At 29.3% G+C, this 20396-nt stretch overlaps 1 protein-coding gene across 1 annotated transcript in view; it reads right to left on the bottom strand.

Annotated features, from left to right (window-relative positions):
- LOC108782762 (uncharacterized) overlaps positions 1-20396 on the bottom strand; it is a 41439-nt gene that overhangs the window by 3335 nt on the left and 17708 nt on the right. The window lies entirely within an intron of this gene.

Genomic DNA, 20396 nt, shown 5'->3' with positions numbered 1-20396 from the left:
TTAAATACCACTTTTGGAAATGCATTACAAAAAACTTGTGCGTAGATAGCTATAGGCAGATAAACGGAGAAAGTTTAAACTTGTTAAATATGTGATAGAAACGAATCATGGGTTCAAAATCAACCTGCGATATATGTAGGAAATCTAGGTTCCCTGGTTGTAAGATTTATTCTAACGATAAAATCAACGCCGAAATGAAGCCCATGAGCTTTACAAACCCTTTTCTTCCAGCACGAGGCCGATCACGATCCGCGCACAAGTCGTTCGCTCGATGTCTCGATTAAGAGTGTTATTGTTGCTTGTATCTTTCCCGTAACAAAAGGATCGCCTGTTCGTAGCGGTCGCGGCGCGCTCGCTTTTTCATACTTGTTTTCGCCGCGTCCTGCGCTATTTTCGTTCGGATCGCAAGTAACGCTGCGCACGATATCTTCACGCAATGCTAAACTAATCATGCCACATATATATAATACATATGTCGAAATAATAACTAATAAATCGCAAAGGAGAAATAAATTTCTCATTTCTGTCTTATGCAAACTCTTTCGTAAAACGCGATATAAAAAAAAATAAAAGTTTTAGACTTCTTATTAACATAGTAGTCTGCGTGCAGTCAAATATGAATTATCTATCAATCGCACGGCCGTTCACTGAAGTGCAATCGGCGTGCGAGCTATCATCTTGACGATATATATACGAATAACATATGCATGAAGGATGGTTATATTTATCACGAGAAAAGTTTCGAACAGGTGCATATATTTGTGTGATAACGCAACATATCTTTTAATAATACATAAAATGTTTAGTGATCAGTAATTTACTTTGACAATACCCGAGACAGACCGATAGATTATTTTAAAAATTCAATAAGAAATTAAAAGTTAGAAAAAAACAAAGATATACCAAAAATGTGTATAGTGTTTTTTCTTTTTTAATAAAGAGAGATTCCAATAATGTTGACTATTCCACATTTAAAAAAAGCAAATAAGAACAATTGTCAAAATACCACACCATTACCAAAAAGTTTAATGAAAATTGTATACAACCATATATATAAGTCACGCTCAGTAAATAATAAACTAATATGTCAAGTGAATGCTGACCCGACGTCGTCTTTTTTTAAGTAAAACATTCCTCTTAAGAATTCTCTCGTACAGGTCGCTCCTCCACGCGACAGCAGTCAAGCTTCTGGCTACTTTGAGGTGCGCCCGAAGAAGAACGTATAAAAAAGAATTCTTGTAATCTCTCAAAAAATAAAATTTAAATTTTACACAAACGATCATTAAAAAATTTTTTTTCTTTTATACGAGCCTATTAAAATTTAAATTAATCTGCGAGGTTGAATCAAAACGTCATAAATATTTTTTTTTAATTACATCTACATATACATATATGTATAATATTATGTATGTAAATGTTTAAATTATTAAGTTTATTCTTTCTTGTTTTTTATCTCGATCTATTATCTCAGTTTCTCTAGAAAATCATCTTCATAAAATTTATTTATTTCTCTGATTATTTGAGATAATTATAATTACATGGTTTGCAGATATTTCTCCTAAAGTTTACTAATATTAATTAAAAGATAAGCCTTTATTCACACTATTTACTTTTGCTTCAAGATAATTCTTAATATAACGTGGAACATAATATTCTATAAAAATATTGGTTATAAAAAAATTTTTATTATAAAGAACTTTTTCATCCTTGCTTCTAACAGTAATGCTTAAAAATCAGTAACTATTTAAAAATCATGATAATCCGCATAAAATTTTAGTAACTTTTACTAAAATTTTCTAATTTTTCCTAGCAAAGAAACAATTTCTCAAGATTTCTCTTGTTACATTTTTCAAAGTTTCATCTTTTTCAAGCAAGGATATCTCCTTGCAATTTTACCGACATGAAATTTCCCTTGGCGCGTTTCTTTTACTGCGAAAGAATACTATCAGCTTGATAAATATGCCATTTGTTTTGTAAGCTGGAATTGATTCATAGTATATATTACGTAAAGGTTTTTTTTCTCTTTTTTATTTTATTTATCCATTTTCATTTACTTAAAAAGTTTTTCCAATAATTAATCCTTGGAATTAATTCCCATACATGCATATGGATATTCAGTAACCGATGACCCAAGAATCATCTTTTTAGTACGCAACCCAAAGGCTTCCCTTATTCAGGTCAGACAGCCCGGTGCCAAAGGACTGTCACAAAGTTACTGCTTTTATTGGTAATTTCAAACGGGATAAAGAAAGGGATCTTTCTCCTTAGAGAAAGATTCAGTACACGAAAAAGCCAATTTTTTTTAGGAAACTGTTGAAAGAATATTAACACGAGGTTTTACCGTACTACGATTATCATCTGCGAATCTATAGAGACACGGTAGTGTCTCGGTGCTAAGTTATTATTTCATATGACACAAAACATGCGTTTTTTTAAACACTGCACATGAATACAGCAATCTTTTGCTCTTCTCTTTTTTAAGAAAATAGAATGTTCCGATCACATATTTTAAACACTTCATATCGAGTTTTATTTTTTTTCATTTGCGCAACACAAAAAGGACGGTACGAATGTTTCAATTTGAAAAAAAAGCCGTTACATTATTATATTATATTTGTTAGATAAATATTTTTCACGTTACATTTTTTTTTCTGTCTGTAACATATTGAGAAATTTGAAAAACCATATACAAACTTTTAAAACGTTAGATAAAAGTGCTATTTCTATCATGTGACAGTCTTGTTCAAGTTTCCTGAATTTACTACTAATGTTAGACACTACAGTTTGCATAGACGGTGGTACCGTGACATGAAAAGAACATGGCGTGAAATAATACAAAACTCCACAACGTGCCGTCAAGTTTTCTGCAGCGACGGAATAAATCTCAGTAAAATATGCAAAACGGAGGTGTGCAATCCCCAACGGTTGTGACATAAAAATAATGTGTGATAATTACACAAAGATACACTGTCCATTCTTTTACAGTTAACAAAACCGTATAAACTGCAAAGTTTCATATCACCACGTACCAAATATAAAAACTTTGGATGATTAATTTCCATGAAAGTTGTAAAACATAGCTCGCGAAAAAACAGATTCGTTTATTTACAAAATTCCGTTTGCATTATAATGTGTCAAAAAGACATAAGATGAAATTAATATGCTATTATAAGTTCATGTTATGTATAACTATATAAATGTTTCTAAATTTTGATAAATAATAATAATATAAAAAAGAGTGGCAAAATTGTGAGCATCTAAGAAAAAAGTTAAATAAAACTGATTATTTATTAATAAGTATTTATTCAAAGGAATAAAGTTATTTGATTTTAAACTACAATAATTAATGTGTATATATTATTAGTACAAATTATAATTTTAATATGAATGTTAATTATTGCAGTTTAAAGCTAAATAATTTTTAAGTAAATAAGACTTAAAATTAATTAATAAATAATTATCGACTTTATTTAAATTTTTCTTAGAAATTTGCTATTGCCCCACTCTCTCTCTTACTTCACATAAAACATCTATACATACACATGTTTTATATTATATATATATATATATATCTCAAACAGGGTGTATGTTCTATGGTCATGTGTATAGTAGCATTGAACGTATAATATATCGAATTATCGCTGAGAGAGAGTGCGAGAAATAAAAGAGAGATTAACACTACTCTACAACAATATCATTCGCAATTCCCCTACGTGTATGTACGGTTGCATCTTAATAAAATATACGTGAATATAGATCATTGTTTAATATACTCGTGTATTAACATGTCATCTGCTCAGCAGGTTTCACATATTTTATCACATACGCCACAGGAGAATTTTCATTACCAAAAACATATAATGATAAAATATGATGTAATATATGATTATGTTCTCCTAAATAATGTATCACATAGTGCACTTTTTATATTGGTTGCGATCAATAAAGAAAAAGAGCTTAATAAACATTTTGTGCTAATTAGATTATACTTTTAGATTTGAATTTTGAGATAAAATTATTTCTCTAGATATAAAAATTTAATCAGTGTAAAGTGCTCTCATTAAACTGCTTTTTCTACTGAACGCAATTATTGCCATTTATTTATGTTATTCATTATTTTTATTTGAGACGACATTTATTTTTCACAAGTATTTAAAAAAATTTCATTATACCACTTATAATGGGCATTAAAAATCGGAGCACTGAAAAGTCGTTGGTTTCACAGATGATAACTAATGATATTCAACGTGTTTTTATACAAAAACGGTACTAAAAAATGATTATTTTACGGAAATGTAAAGAATTGACGAGATACCATTTAGGAATCATTCAATTCATACAACACGTTCCCGTGCAAATTTTAAATTTGTATCGACTGCTAATAATAATCATCATTTTTGACATAAAATATACACACAATAAATTTTACACAATTGATTTTCATGAAAGATTTATGTACCTCTACGGTTAATGAAACATAGAGTAACCTTTTGTGGCAATAAAACGTGATTGTCCAAAACGGAGGTTGCGAATAGCCAAAAGAATGAATCGTGACATAACAATATCCGTGCAGCGGGCGTTTGCCTGGTCGACTGAAACGCAAAATTCTCTTTCTTTTCTGTTTTTTTGCCTTTTTCTATTTTGCGATGTCGATGCACACAGAAGATTAATTATATTTCAGTGTTGCAGATGAGGCACCTTTTGTCTAGCTCTCGCTTTCATGATAAATAAAACTTCATTGTGACGCATTATCTACTTATACACGTTATTATAACAAAATCAATAAAACAGTCAGGAAAAAACTCATTTAAAAATTTTCTAAGGAATTTACAATTTTAACAAAGTTTTTATAACACATCATGTGCGAAAAATATGGCGCTCTTTGACATTTGTAATTAACTATGTATACAATGCATTATTATTTATAAATTTCAACAGAAAGTTATTTTCCTCCAAAAATGGAGATAATTTAACGTTATCTGGAAACAATTTTTTTGTATTAATTAAATCAATTAAAATATGCTTGAAATGTACATAAAAACATTATTAAACATCAAGATCCAGCTTTGATCGTATTTGATGCTCTTGTATTTATTGTGTTTTAATTATAATTATAATAAATCAAATAAATCAAAATTAAATTAAAAATAATTAAAACAAATATAGGAAAACAGAATACAGGAAAAGAATGAGAAAACCGTATGAAATTTTTATGTCTTAGAAATCTTATTATATTATAATTCTATTTTTTATCTTTATATAACTATATATACATATATAATTACACTTATTTATATATATATTTATTTATTTATGTCTGATGCCTAAAGTTTCATCTGCATTTATTTGTTGTTATTGAGATAAAAGCATTCAGGTAAACCAATCGAATGTTCACCCGATTATTGGATGGTGCGAGGATTAATCGAGATCTCGCGGATAAAATTACTTTGGATGGTCTCTCGCTATCTCCCAAAGGTCAACAAGAAAAGAGAAACGGAACTCCTAGCAATGTGTTTCACGTTGATCAAGCTTAATTCGAGCACATGGCGGCCGCAAATGAAAACTGCTGTACTAGAGAATCTGTGGAAGATATAATTGCATCTAGATATACGACCTAAGAAACTTTAAAAATTGATAACAAGCTCAACTATTTTTTTAGTTATCAGTCATAAAAGAAATTGCCAAAAAATAGAATTAATATTGTAAATTCGTTATTAGAAAATTAAAGTATATTAATAATTTTTCCACTATTGTTCAAAAAATATTGCATAAAATTTTTATAGATTAATATTCTAAAGCCCGTATATTCAAAACGCGTTTATAACGCGTTTATTATAACGTTGTTAGCGCGACATTAGCATATAATTTACATTACATATATCTATAGAATTTCACGAATAAAAGTAAACAATTATCGATAAAAGCGCTTGAATATACGGGTCTAAATGTTCATTTCAAGCAACGCTTGCAGTTTTAATACTCAAAGTAGTCAATACGAGTTTCTTTATGAAAGAGTGTTACGAGTACAAAACTTGCCTTACTTCCTAACTTCTCGCGTAGTGTCGGCTATATCATTTAAGGTGCTAATGATTTAAATTATAAATTTAGAGATAGAAATTTAGTGTACATAATGCTAACTTTTTCAATCTTCGGATATCATACATTTACTTATTATAAGGATAATTAATATCAATAGATGTATATAAATTGTTTTTATGTGTGTGTGTTATATATATATATCCAATTATTTTCGTTTGCTGACTTCTCAGAGCAGCTATGACAAGTCGGCACCCCTAAATGCGAATTTTGATAAAATCATTATTGCATTCGTTTGTCCACCACTTATTTTCGTTTGTCCGCCCTATTATTATTATATTATTCATAATAATGAAAAATAATCACTTAGGGGTACTACAATTTTTTTTTTTGTATAACTTTTTTTTGGAGGGTGGACAAATGAAAATAACGGGTGGACAAACGTGGACAAACAGTGGACAAACGAATGCAATAATGATTTTACCAAAATTCGCATTTAGGGGTACCGACTTCTCAGTGCAGCTCTGAGAAGTCAGCATCCCTAAATGTGAATTTTGATAAAATCATTATTGCATTCGTTTGTCCACTGTTTGTTCACGTTTGTCCACCCTATTATTATTATATTTTTCATAATAATGAAAAATAATCACTTGGGGGTACTACAATTTTTTTTGTATAACTTTTTTTTGGAGGGTGGACAAATGAAAATAACGGGTGGACAAACGTGGACAAACTGTGGACAAACGAATGCAATAATGATTTTACCAAAATTCGCATTTAGGGATGCTGTCTTCTTAGAGCAGCTATGAGAAGTCGGCACCCCTAAATGCGAATTTTGATAAAATCATTATTGCATTCGTTTGTCCACTGTTTGTCCACGTTTGTCCACCTCTTATTTTCGTTTGTCCACCCTATTATTATTATATTTTTCATAATAATGAAAAATAATCACTTGGGGGTACTACAATTTTTTTTTTTGTATAACTTTTTTTTGGAGGGTGGACAAATGAAAATAACGGGTGGACAAACGTGGACAAACAGTGGACAAACGAATGCAATAATGATTTTATCAAAATTCACATTTAGGGATGCTGACTTCTCATTGTTAGTACTGCTGCAGCATTATGATTCGGTAACCATTTTTGGTATAATATTGTTACTGCATTAGGTACAATATGTGTACTGATTTTCGGTATTATTGTGGTACTGTAATCCCGTATTGTAATACCGTACTATAATGATACCGATGTTTAGAAACATTACGACACTGTAATCCCGTACCATAAGAGTACTGTATTTCGAATCTTGGCCCGTTGCTATCATCCCAGTGTTACATCAGTACAATACCAATACTGGCATCCGATATCACGCCGGTACTGAATACTAAAAGTTGGTACTGGGCCAGTATCTCGCCGGTATTCAATTCCCACTTGGGTATACATATATTCTGTATAAATTACAATATTACTTTCAATGTCCCATGTAATTAATGATTTTTACAGATTTCTTTTTAGTATAAAATTCTGGACGCAAAGATCATCTTCAAAAAGTACTAGTCATTTTAGTACTCAATATACGTATAAGTTTGTTTACTAAAAAAAAATGATTATACATAGTTTTTTTTTTCATTTCTCACGGTATATCAGTTGCTTATAAATGTAATCTAAAGCATTAACACAGCGTTATGAAGTAGGTGGAGTTATTAAGTGAAGTGTTATCATTTTTCTACACATCAAAATGACATATGGGCACGTTCGTCAAATATACAATGGACTAAAATGCCTCGAAGGGGGAAAATAACAAAATTTATCGTAATGGCAACGACAAGTAACGATTATCGTACGCTAGTTATTTCGTTATCCAAGTTGGAAGTAACAGAAATGAGTAAGTTGAAAGTCTATAAATTCTATTCTAACCATCTTACAGGCGCATAAACGTCTACGCGGTTATTTATGATCGCCACGCATTGCGAATTTTATATTTTCACGCCAGTTATATAACGCCCGATTCATATATCGCGAACATGGAAGAATAATTGACGCACGTGCAATGATAAAATGTTACACTACCCAAGAGAGGGTCTTAACTCATATTTATCGACAAAATTTTGAGTTAAAATTCCAATCGAAAATATTTATATTCTTAGGAATAATCTATTATATTAATACTTTCAACATATGTGTCAAATCAGATAAAAATTGCAAATACAATAAAAATTGTAATAAAAATTAAGAACGATAACACTTCATAACTTTAATTCAAAAAGTATGCTAACTCCGGAAATGGAACATCAAATGTTATTGTATTTGATTTAAAAAATTATTCTGCATTAATTGAATCAATATTTTTTTAAATTTTTAAAGCTATGGAAAAGAAGTCGATGTTATGTAACGCCAATCTAAACTTATTTAAAAAATGTCAAAATAATAGAATTGTGTGCAGTCTCGTCGACGGAAAAACTTTGTTTCTGTGTCGCGGCTATTATTTTTTTATCAAGCTCGAGGCTATAAATTGACGAACATTCCTGGCACCGGCGTGTAAAATTAGCGAACGTCGCGAATTGCACTCGGGATTTATTTTTTCGTAGCATCCACGGTCTGTTGCGGATTTATTCTCGCTTATTGGCCGCCACCCAGATCTCGCAGTACATTCTTCTGTTGCCACTTCTGTTGCTTGTTAAAAAGCGCAATGTGAAAAAAATGTACTGTAAATTGGAGTCATTTTTGTGACTGTAGTACTCTAATAATGATGTCCGAGAAGAATATCCGGATTTAGAGCGCGATAAATATAATCTCGTATTAAATATACAGAAAGCAAATATAACAATGTTTTCATTATGAGCTGATTACGAGTTCGGCGTATTTAAATTTTTACCAAAATTTAACACTCACATTTCCTTAAGCTTTTCGTTATATAAATTTTCATAAATTTTATCACCTCCTCTACAATATTTTCACGCAATATTTTTCACAAATCAGTCTCTAAAATCCTAAAGTATTTCAAGTTAATTCTCTCCGTAAAAGTCTCTAAAATTTTCTTATAATATAATAACAAAAACGCAGTAGTATTTTCGGTACTAAAAACATAATAGCTATTCTTTTATTCATTTAATAAATATTTAACAAATAGATTTATTTAATTCTTGATCCTTCCTTATTTTATTTCATTAATTTTTCATGTCATTAAATTATGCTTACTTTCTAATTAATTTTATAAAAATTTTAAAAAATATTGTTATTTCTAAATAGATCAAGGAAAATTGTTATTTTTATTAGATAATAAATTCTATTCTATTTCTAAAGTTTTGTAATCAGGGTATTCTCCTGCAGAGAGAGTTCTTCTTCAGTTGATTTTATTCAAGTATTTGTCTTTACTTTCGCGTGCAGCGTGCGAATAATAAAGCAATTTTATGGTAAATGCTGAAAAGAGCAAATACTTCCCAGAGGAAATCGCTCCTTTTTTTATCCTGGGAAAGTTTTCTGCGGGACACGTATAATAAATGCAATCGAGGAACTAATTTTTCGAAAATTGTATAGCTCTTCAGAAGCAAAACTTTTGCACAACTGTATGTAAAAGCGAGAAGTTAGCGACATTGTTGTAGACACGGTACGAACTTAGCATAGAGCATAGCATGCTTAAGTAATGTTTTTCGATGAATGAAATCTGTAATTTTACAAATTACAATCAAAACGATTTGTAAAACTCATTAACGACAAAGTTTTTCTATTGTCACATAAATATTAAGAATAAATATTTGGAATCTTATTATAGAGACATAACAATTGTTATCTGCACAGATTCTGTATTATTATACATAATATGTAAAATGTAATATTGATTCCATGCACAATTTAAATTGTATATAATCGGTGTACCAATTAAATGACGTAATTAGTTGCATGAGACTTTGACTAAATGTAATTACGCTACAAGGGAGGTGTTATATTTACTCGAATTTAATTGGAGAGATAAGAAACGTCTACGTCAAACACTGTCTCAAAGATAATCCATCCATGAGCGGTTTGTTATTAAATTTATTTGCTAACGGAAACTGACATTTAGTGTAAGAATATTATATTCAATAACTAACATCAGACAATTTTATAGTACAATATATCATATGTATGAAAACTTATTTGTGGAACTTTTACTTTTTATGAATTAAAAATGTGTAGAATATTCTAAAAATATTTAATATTATATAAAGAAATTTAATACTTTATGTTAATTAAGAATGTATTAAATATTTGAAAAATATAAGAAAGTCAAATTAAAAATATATTACGCTTATTAATCATTACACTTTAACATACGCGTTAAAAAATTACAGAATAGAAATGCAAAACTTTTTAATTGGCTAATATTTTATTTGAAAAAAAAAAGTCGAACTTAATAAAATAATTTAAATCATTAGCAATTAAAATACGCAATTATCAGTAAAATACATAATTCCAAGACATTTTGTATGAAAGCAGTTTATAATTGTCAAACGAATGTTTCATTACGAAATGCACCGCTGTGCAATATACTAGACATTGCATTGTCGACTTCCAAACTGAGACTACCCATCAAGCAACTAAACTTTGTTTGAAATCAACATGCGGAGAATTTACACGAGAAAATGGAAATTTCATAAATGATACGTACATGAATCTCTTGACATCATAGAATTTTGTGTCATCAGTTATATTACCTCAGCAAATTAACTATCTTATTTCATTTGAATATTAACTTAAAAAAAAAAGAAATTCCGAAACACGTAATGCCAATTAAAAAAATGTAGATAACCGCTAAAATCTTAAGGTTTCTTTAAAACAAATTAAAACAAGATAAAGTTTAACATATTTAAATTATTATTAATTTTTTAAAATACAATCCTATTCTATATTACTAATTGCTTAAGAAATTGTGTTAAGATTGTCATAAATAACTTCAAATTATTTTTATATTAACTTGTAATCCAATATTCTAAATATAAACCAACGGTGAATATTGGCAGTCACTTTGTAAAGGAATTAAAGTCGAATTGCAGTTATAGCGTACGCGTTCATCAAAGTTATTCATTGTACGACGCTAACTAATTCTTAATCGTCGAATTGCGAATTGGAAAACAAATTAAATCACGCGTGCGCACACGGTAGACTTTAATCTAATCGGAGTGAGCTCGAGGTAACATTCAACTTGGTGAATTTAATTATAGTTTCGTGCCAGTTATTTCAAACACTCTGTCTGTCTTGATGTTACTTACGTGCAAGAGAGTTAGTAACAACTCATTCGGTCATAATTCCACGTGAATCGAATAGTATTGCCTAATTTATTATTTGCATTAAGCGCCACTTTAAATTATCCATGTCGCTTGATTTCTCTTAGATGTACTAAAAATATGCCGCAAGACTGAAGACAAAATAAGCAAAGTGGAATAAGATTTCTATATCACTGATAATAATTACATGAGCGAACAATTCCATCGGCGCAATTTTTTAAAATCAATGCAAAAAATTAAAAATACAAATTGTAATTTTAATTAACATTAATGATTGCATAAGTATATATTGACTTTACTGCAAAGAAATACAAACAGCTCTATGTTAAATCATAATTATTTAATACTGTACTTTATACTATTATTTTTTCTTGTTATCGACTGTTTTGTATACGTATTTGTATATAAGTTCTTTAAACAACATTTTAAAAACGTGGTCCTAATTTCCATAATCCTTCTAGTGAAAAAGCATATATTTTTTTTATTAAAAAAAAGTTTTGCCTATTTATTAATAAGAAGTTCTTGAAGATTTAATAAAAATACTATACAAACAAATATACATATATCTTACTTAACGGGGTATGTTAAGTTAGCACCCCAACTATAGTACTCAGGAGTTCTGATTAGAGTTCCCACTTCCTTTTGACGAAACGAAGAGTTCCCTATAGTTAATAACAAGAGTTCCGCTCAATAAACATTTTTTTTACATTTTTTTTAAATGAGGTGCTAACTTTTTATCAAATTTCGAGGTGGAATAATTCTGAGCGGCTTAATAGATTCAATTTGCGATTGCCTAGAGTTCCTGATATGTAAAAAAAATTTTCGAAAAATAAAAAAAAATTAAGAATTTTTGAAAAATTAATTTTTAGATACAATAGTTCTGATGATAATTCCTGCTTCTTTTTGACGATACGAAGCATTCTCCATGATTTTTAATGACATATGCGCTTAATAATCATTTTTTAATAATTTTTTAAAAATGGGGTGCTAACTTTTTAACGAAATTCAAGGTCGCATAGTTCTGATCAGCTTAACAGAACTATTTTGTGAATACCTAGAGTTCTTGATACATAAAAAACATTTTTTAAATATAATAAAGTTTAAAAAAATAGTGGAAGTCTTTGAAAATTTTTTTGAGAGTACCGAGTAGTTCTGAGTAGCGTTTCTTATAGTACTCGACGAGTTCTATCAAAAACTGTAAGATGAAAAAGCGATTGGACCAACGGTTTGCAAGATACAGCGACATTTGTCGGAAGATCAACAATTTTTAGAGTATATCTCGGAAACCGTTGGTCCAATCGCTTCGAGCCCTGATACTTTTCGACAGAACTCGCCGAGAACTGTCCAGAACTCCGATCAGAACTACTCGGTACTCCCAAAAAATTTTGACTTCAAATTTTTTTCTAAGTCCCACGTCGGAAAATTTTTTGAGAGTACCGAGTAGTTCTGAGTAGCGTTTCTTATAGTTCTCGACGAGTTCTATCGAAAACTGTAAGGTGAAAAAGCGATTGGACCAACGGTTTCCGAGATATACGCACTTTAAAAATTGTTGATCTTCTGACAAATGTCGCTGTATCTTGTAAATCGTTGGTCCAATCGCTTTTCCACCTTACAGTTTTCGATAGAACTCGTCGAGTACTATAAGAAACGCTACTCAGAACTACTCGGTACTCTCAAAAAAATTTTCAAACATTTCTACTATTTTTTTTTAACTTTATTATTCTTCAAAAATGTTTTTTATATATCAAGAACTCTAGGTATTCACAAAATACTTCTGTTAAGCTGATCAGAACTATGCGACCTTGAATTTTGTTAAAAAGTTAGCACCTCATTTTAAAAAAGTTATTAAAAAATGATTATTCAGCGCATATGTCATTAAAAATTATAGAGAACTCTTCGTATCGTCAAAAAGAAGCAGAAATTATCATCAGAACTATTGTATCTAAAAATTAATTTTTCAAACATTTTTAATCTTTTTTTTAATATTCGAAAATTTTTTTACATATCAGGAACTCTAGGCAATCGCAAATTGAAGCTATTAAGCCGCTCAGAACTATTCCACCTCGAAATTCGATAAAAAGTTAGCACTCCATTTTTAAAAAATGTAAAAAAAATGTTTATTTAGCGGAACTCTTGTTATTAGCTATAGGGAACTCTTCGTCTCGTCAAAAGGAAGTGGGAACTCTAATCAGAACTCCTGAGTACTATAGTTGGGGTGCTAACTTAACATACCCTACTTAACGATCTATTTCTCTGTATTTAGTTTTAAATTAAATCGAATCTGCATTTCTTTATTATAATATAAATGTTAATCAAAACAGATTAAATTTAAAAAAATAATAATAAAAACTGCGTTTTAAAATAGTTTGAGGGAATTTTTTAAAATTTAAATATTTGACGAAGAGAATATTCTGAACTAGAGAATATTCACTTTTGAATTGATCTGTATGTTACTTTATTCACCTCGCAATGCGACTAGCATCGTAGTAAACAAACATAAATTAGTTGTGAAGTTGCACCGATGGTCTCCCAGTTGCATCGCATCACCTATTTTGCACGAAAATGTGCTTACACCAGGCATAGTGGTTTCGCTTTAATTGCATCTACTAAGTCCGGCTTTAAACAGATCTATTCTACTGGCAGTAGAAAATTACAAACGCAAACATAATAGACGATATTTTTTATCCATTACGCGTATACACTATTTTGATGCGTCAAATATCATAAAGAAACAATTAATAAAACAGTTTCCAATATACTCTCTTTTTTCTTCTTTTGTAGCACATTTTTTTTATGAGTTTAATAATTTTAATAATTTTTTCATTAATATGCTTTTACACGTTTTATGCTTATATATACATGCAGTATAATATATTAAAGAATGATGATTAAAAAAACTCTTATAAAAGTTAGTCACCAATAATAACAGAATTTTCCTTTAGATGTGTTTGATTATACATATATAATTTTTTTAATGATAGAAAAAATAAAATCCAATGGGTAACCATTATTCAAGAGAATATTATTAATTATATCAAAATTTTTTACGAAGGCTTGTAACAAAAGTAACATTCTGTCTATATATAATAAGAATCACAATAGTATCTAGTTTTTGATTTATGATGGATGACACGAAGAATAGTTTAGTAGATAACGACCTGAAAAATCAATAATATATTACGAACATTATTCTCATATAAATTTATATTTATTATTTCACGTGGAAAAATGTTTATTTGTATATTTGTAATTTATCTGTAATTTATATTTAACATATTGTACTTAGAAAATTGTCTATAAACGCTCTTGGATTCTTAGTAAGAAAATACTTTAATTACAATCTACAGTAATGTCCTGCTGTTGATAGCTTGGGCGATTCTGAAAATTAACCTGTACTCCAAGATTTAATTAATGCAACGTACTACATGATTATGATGCATACCCATTTACAAAGTTCACAACAGATACAAGGAAGTTAATTTAATCCACTAATGAAATTAATAACTAAAGTGATCAACTCGCATTGATTACATAATTTAATTTACTGCAATCAGATTTAATTAATGTAATGTCAAACTCCAAGTATTAATTGTCGCAATGAATTACGATTTAAGCTAATTAATAACTATTCACACTTATCAATGAAATCTACAAGAAATTGAAGAAACATTTTAATCCAACAATTCATAATATCTTAATTTTGTTTATTATATCTAGGTTATTTAGACCAAGTAATTGCTGAAATACAATTTCTACATGCAATCGTCTGCGATCAAATCATGAAATCTCTTTGAATCTATCTGCAAAAAAATATCATATTTGATTAACATTAATTGCTTCGTCGATCAATAGCGCAAATTTTATGCAACTGTCCGCACATTTAAGCACAAAAGTGATAGAATTGCAAATGCGATTTAAATGCAGTACATTGCATCTTTGCAAATGCATTTAACAGTTTGATTTACAATTCTTCGTTTAACAATGCTTTTGTGGCGGAAATGTAAATTTATAAACAATAAGCGCTTAGTAATTGATGAAAACAAACGATTTTTTATGGTTCGTAATTTATAGCGTAATTATTCTGTGATCAATGTTACGAGATAAATAATGGAGGATCAGGGAAATCAAGTTAATGCTACAGAAATAACTACTTCCTCGCGAAGATATTTCAACTTCCCTTCCCACAAGTCAAATCCATTAAATCCTACTACTGATTCTGGACTGATCGAGAAGGAAAGAATTTGTGATAAAACTCGTGCGGGTATACTAATCGATTACTTGCTTGTTCGTTGAATGGCACACTCGATTTAGCTCTGATCGGTTCCTGATCATAATACTCAACTTATTCGATACACTCGTCGCATGTTTTGCTGAATTTTCGTTTTTTCGATCAAGCTCCGTCATGATCGATGTTATCAGAGACTTTTTCTCGTGGATATAAGAATATAAGCTTTGGACAAATTCTCAATATACAAATAAACTTTCAATAAATTCCTAGGATTTTATAGTGCTGATATTTATTATATTTAATCGCAATATATTTAATTGAAAACAACAAATATTGTTAGTATTATTATTTGTTACAAATTGTTAGTATAAAACTGTCAATTGTAAATCACTAAATTACCGTACTTATAATATCTTTTCAAAAGTTATTTAGTAATTATACGGTAGAACGTTTTTATTACTTGTTCTGAAATATTTTCTTTTTATAGAGTTACTATTTCCATCAAAATTTAATAAAAGGCTTTCGTGTCTAAATAAACAGGACTGTAGAATAAAAATAATTTCTGTGCTTATAATTAATGACCATGAACGTGCGGAAAAGTAGTTAAATTTTTTGATTCTCCCAAGTGTACAATACAAAATGGAAAAATTTGTAATTCTTTTATTTAATTAAAAATACATATATAATATATCTTTCAAAAGAAAATTATCATTCAGTACTAAGCATTATAACAAATAAAAAAATCAAAGTCGAGAAAACCTCAAATTAAATAAATACGAGAATTTTTTTTAAATGTAAAATCTATTTATATATAGTTCATAATTTCCGATAAAATTCTATTTATAATGTTATGTTGTGTATTTCTCTTTTAAATTATATATGTGTAAATGTTCTAATATTCTTCGTATGTTTTACACTATGCGTATAAAAAAAAATGATAAATAGTATTTTGTTTGGAACTCTATCGTAAATAGAATCATTTAAAGTGATCTTAAGCTAACAGAAAAAACCTGACGAAATTCCTGAACGAGAGCAATTAGAGAACCCACGCTACTAAGACATAACTCAGCCCAGTCAAGTGATCGTAACGAGCATTACTCTATGCTCGTATTTAGCTCGATATTGCCGGGAAAGTCCCTTGGGCGAAAAGAGCAACGGCGTAATTGTAGCAACTACACGCATTGATTAAGTATTTAATGATGGAACTAACGAACTTACAGTCCAACTTATCGCTATGGAAGCCATTGGTAAAAATTGCATCGAATCTCGAACAATAAGCTTTAGCATTATTTGTATAGAATTTATTGTTAAAACTATTCACGTGCGAGTCAGGAAATTGGGTATTGATTTCGCTTCATTATACGTTCCACGAGTCTGTAGTTGTCTATCGCATCTAGTCGCGCTATCCCGTTACCTCATCATCGCTCGGTCTCGAACGGGAAAGGGCGAAGGACTCGCGGACTGGAGAAAACTCTCGTTATCATATTAGAGAAGTTGGAATCGATATCTGGTGGACAAAAATAGATGGCACCTCGGAGACGCATCTGTCGCAGTGGTCAGTTTCAATACTGTATTCTATTTCGCGCCGGTTATTTTCTAGCCATCTATCTTATATACACGATTCATTTAGTTTTTCTTCGAGAACAAGTAAATACTTTTTTCGATTTGAAACTTAAAGGAAGACTCGAATGACAATATTGAATTTCTCTTTTTTTTTCTCTTGCTCTCTCTTACCAATGCGACATGATGTAAAATAGAACATTGATTTAATGCAAATATGTTATTTATAATCTACATCGCGCGGAAATAAACTATGTTTATTAAATACAAAAAAGAAATACGATGTTAAATAAAAGAGTATGGATTATACTAACATATTATGATAATTTATAATTATAAAAATGTAAAAGTTATATTTTTTCAAATTAAAGAAAAAAATATTCAAAAGAGATAAATTTAAGAAATCAGCAAGAACAAAATTTTGAATTTACTAACTACGAGGTAATTTACAAAGATTAATTAGAACATTATCGTGATACTCTTGAAACAACTTGATTGATGAACTTTAAAATTCGCACAATGCTTCTCTTTTACATCAAAGATCTTGATATAAAAAAATAATAAATTACATCCTCTGGTTGCCATGCCAAAATGTAATTGATACCACTTTGCTGGGAACGTAATAGTGCTATTAAGCTAGCTTTTATCCTTCCTCTATTCACTTTCTAGATATGGATAATAGCCAGAGTTGGTTCTAAAGCTTTCTACTGACCCAAGCAAACCCATTTCTGATGTACTGTTTCATATCGCATATCCCTAACCTTTCTATAAATTTGCTTTTTCATGGTTATTGATATTTACATTCCATATCAATTTTCTGTGGAATCTTCAGCTTTTAGATAAAACGAAAGAACAAAAATTTATAGTAAAATAAAAAAAATTTGTAACGGCGTATTTATTTTTCCGTTATAGATATTATAAATAATTTTTTTTCATGAAAAAAGCTTAATGTATTTCATAATAATTTTAAAAGAATGTAATAGTATTAAAATATTTAGAATTATATTCTATAGAGAAGCATGAAAATATAACATACATATATACTATATATATATATATATATATATATATATATAAAGATATTCTTGAAAATTAGTGCATTTCTTTTTCTCAAGCCATTCTTTTTATTAAAGTCAGTCCTGTACAAAAGTAATATGACGGCTATTTCGATTTCATGTGGATGCACATCTATATGAATGTTCATCCAATCTGTTGTTCTGCTGAACTGCAGATGGCACGACATTGATGACCCTTATCTGAATAAAATATGGCTTAATATCTCTTTCTGTTCTCATCCTTGTCTCTACGAACAAGAAGCATACATGGAATGTACAAAAAACTTCATTTTGAAGTCTAACATTCATCATACATATTCTCTCTTCGGAAGTAAATTAAATATAATAAGAAAACCACCTTCATTATTAGATATTTTTAAAACTACTGTAAAAAGTATTTTTTCAATACGACTGCTTTTATATACAGTTTACAATTTAATCATTTTTATTGAATTAATTTGTATTCTAAATTTATTCAAACATTTAACAAATTCAAAAGCGTTACAGAATATCTTGTTTGAAATATCTATGTATAACTATATGTATATACGTATAATGTATAATTTATCAATACAGATACGCGTGTAAACGTAAAATTGTTTGCATATGTGTCTTTTGTATACCTGTTGATTTGCATGTTTTACATGCAAAATGTAAATTCGTAATTTAAATGTATATAAGCCACTGCGAAAGCTTTGCATTTTTATATCTTCGAGGACAAAATGAGACATAACGTCCTTCCTGTAAAATAAACTCTTCCCTTTGACACACTCGCATACGCTCAGTCGTTAAGCTTTTGTCGGTTATAAAGAAAAAAAATTCATTTGTGATCCTTTTTTTTAGATAAAGAAAGTCCTTATCGAGCAGAGACATACATACATAGAAGTTGAAACGTACTCAGAGACTATATTAAATATCTTTACAAAAAAGGCCAACAAAGATTTATTTGTTAAAAAGAAAAAAAAAAGAGAACGGTATGCCCAAATAACACAACTGATATATTCACAAAAGAAATTTAAATAAAATATATAAATAGATTTATGGCGTCGAATGGCTCACCGCTCGGTGCGATTGACTCGCGATCTGTAGACCCGAGTTCAATCCCACGTGCGCCCAAACGCGATTTTTCGCGTTTAATGAGCCAAAAAATGGCTCCACCTGGTGATCAAAATATCTATGATCATCAGCGATGTTCGGATTCGGCGTTAAATTGTAGGTCCTATACATCAGTATACATCAGTAGATATTTGTCTCTAATATCTGACTGAGGTAGGATTCTGTGGATCAATCACCCACGAATCCGAAAACAATTTGATTCGAGAAACGAATATAGGTCTTGGACAAAAGTGGAAGAGGCCTGTAGACGTCCTATGCTCCACATGAGGAGATAAAAGGAGTCATCATCATCATAAATAAATTTATATGAATGTTTGTACACATATATGTACATGTTACTTTTATTAAAAGTAATATTTTATTTGCATAAAAACTAAAGTATAAATTATTCTTATATAAAATTGAAAAATATAAAAAATTGGAAAGAATATATATTTTAAATCTGAAAAAAACTCACAATTGGTAATACAATATAAAAGTAAAATCTTCTGAAATTTTCAGGAATATTTTTAGAATTGAAATAGGATGTAAAACAGAAATTCATTTCGTAAATCAAAAATAAAAAAAGAATTTTTCTCAAACTTTATGCTATCTGGGTATGTATAAAAATATTTATTAAACAAATATAAAATATCTCTCGTGTAACATTTTCTTTAATCTTTTTCTCATTAATTTATAATAAAAAAAAGTATATTAAATTCTTTTTTTTAGAAATGTTTAATATAACAATATAAAATAATTTAATATCTTGTTAAACAAGTAATAAATCAAGTAATAAATAAATTAATATCAAATTTAATAATTTCTTACTTTTCTAAAATATCTAATACAATTCTTTCCAAGAGTCTTACATTTTCATATTATATTTTATTACCAATACAATCTGTGTACAGCAATGTCGAAAAAGAATCTTATATTTATAATGTTTTCTTCGGAAGATGGAATGGCAGCAGACGAAAGACGTATGACACGTATGGAAATCGTGCGGATGAAGAATGCCATTTTCACTTTAGAAAAATGTGAATGAGCCGAGTGGAAAAATGCGAAACTTCGCCAGGAAAAGAAAACATCGAGATACGATCAGTATTCGCCAAGGCACACGTTACAAGTATATCTGCCACGAAAGAAACATCAATCG

This window comes from Cyphomyrmex costatus, unplaced genomic scaffold, assembly GCF_001594065.2.
Source record: "Cyphomyrmex costatus isolate MS0001 unplaced genomic scaffold, Ccosl1.0 scaffold135, whole genome shotgun sequence".
Lineage (NCBI taxonomy): Eukaryota > Metazoa > Arthropoda > Insecta > Hymenoptera > Formicidae > Cyphomyrmex > Cyphomyrmex costatus.
Note: the sequence above shows the minus strand (reverse complement) of the source record. Positions and strands in the feature narration are given on the sequence as shown.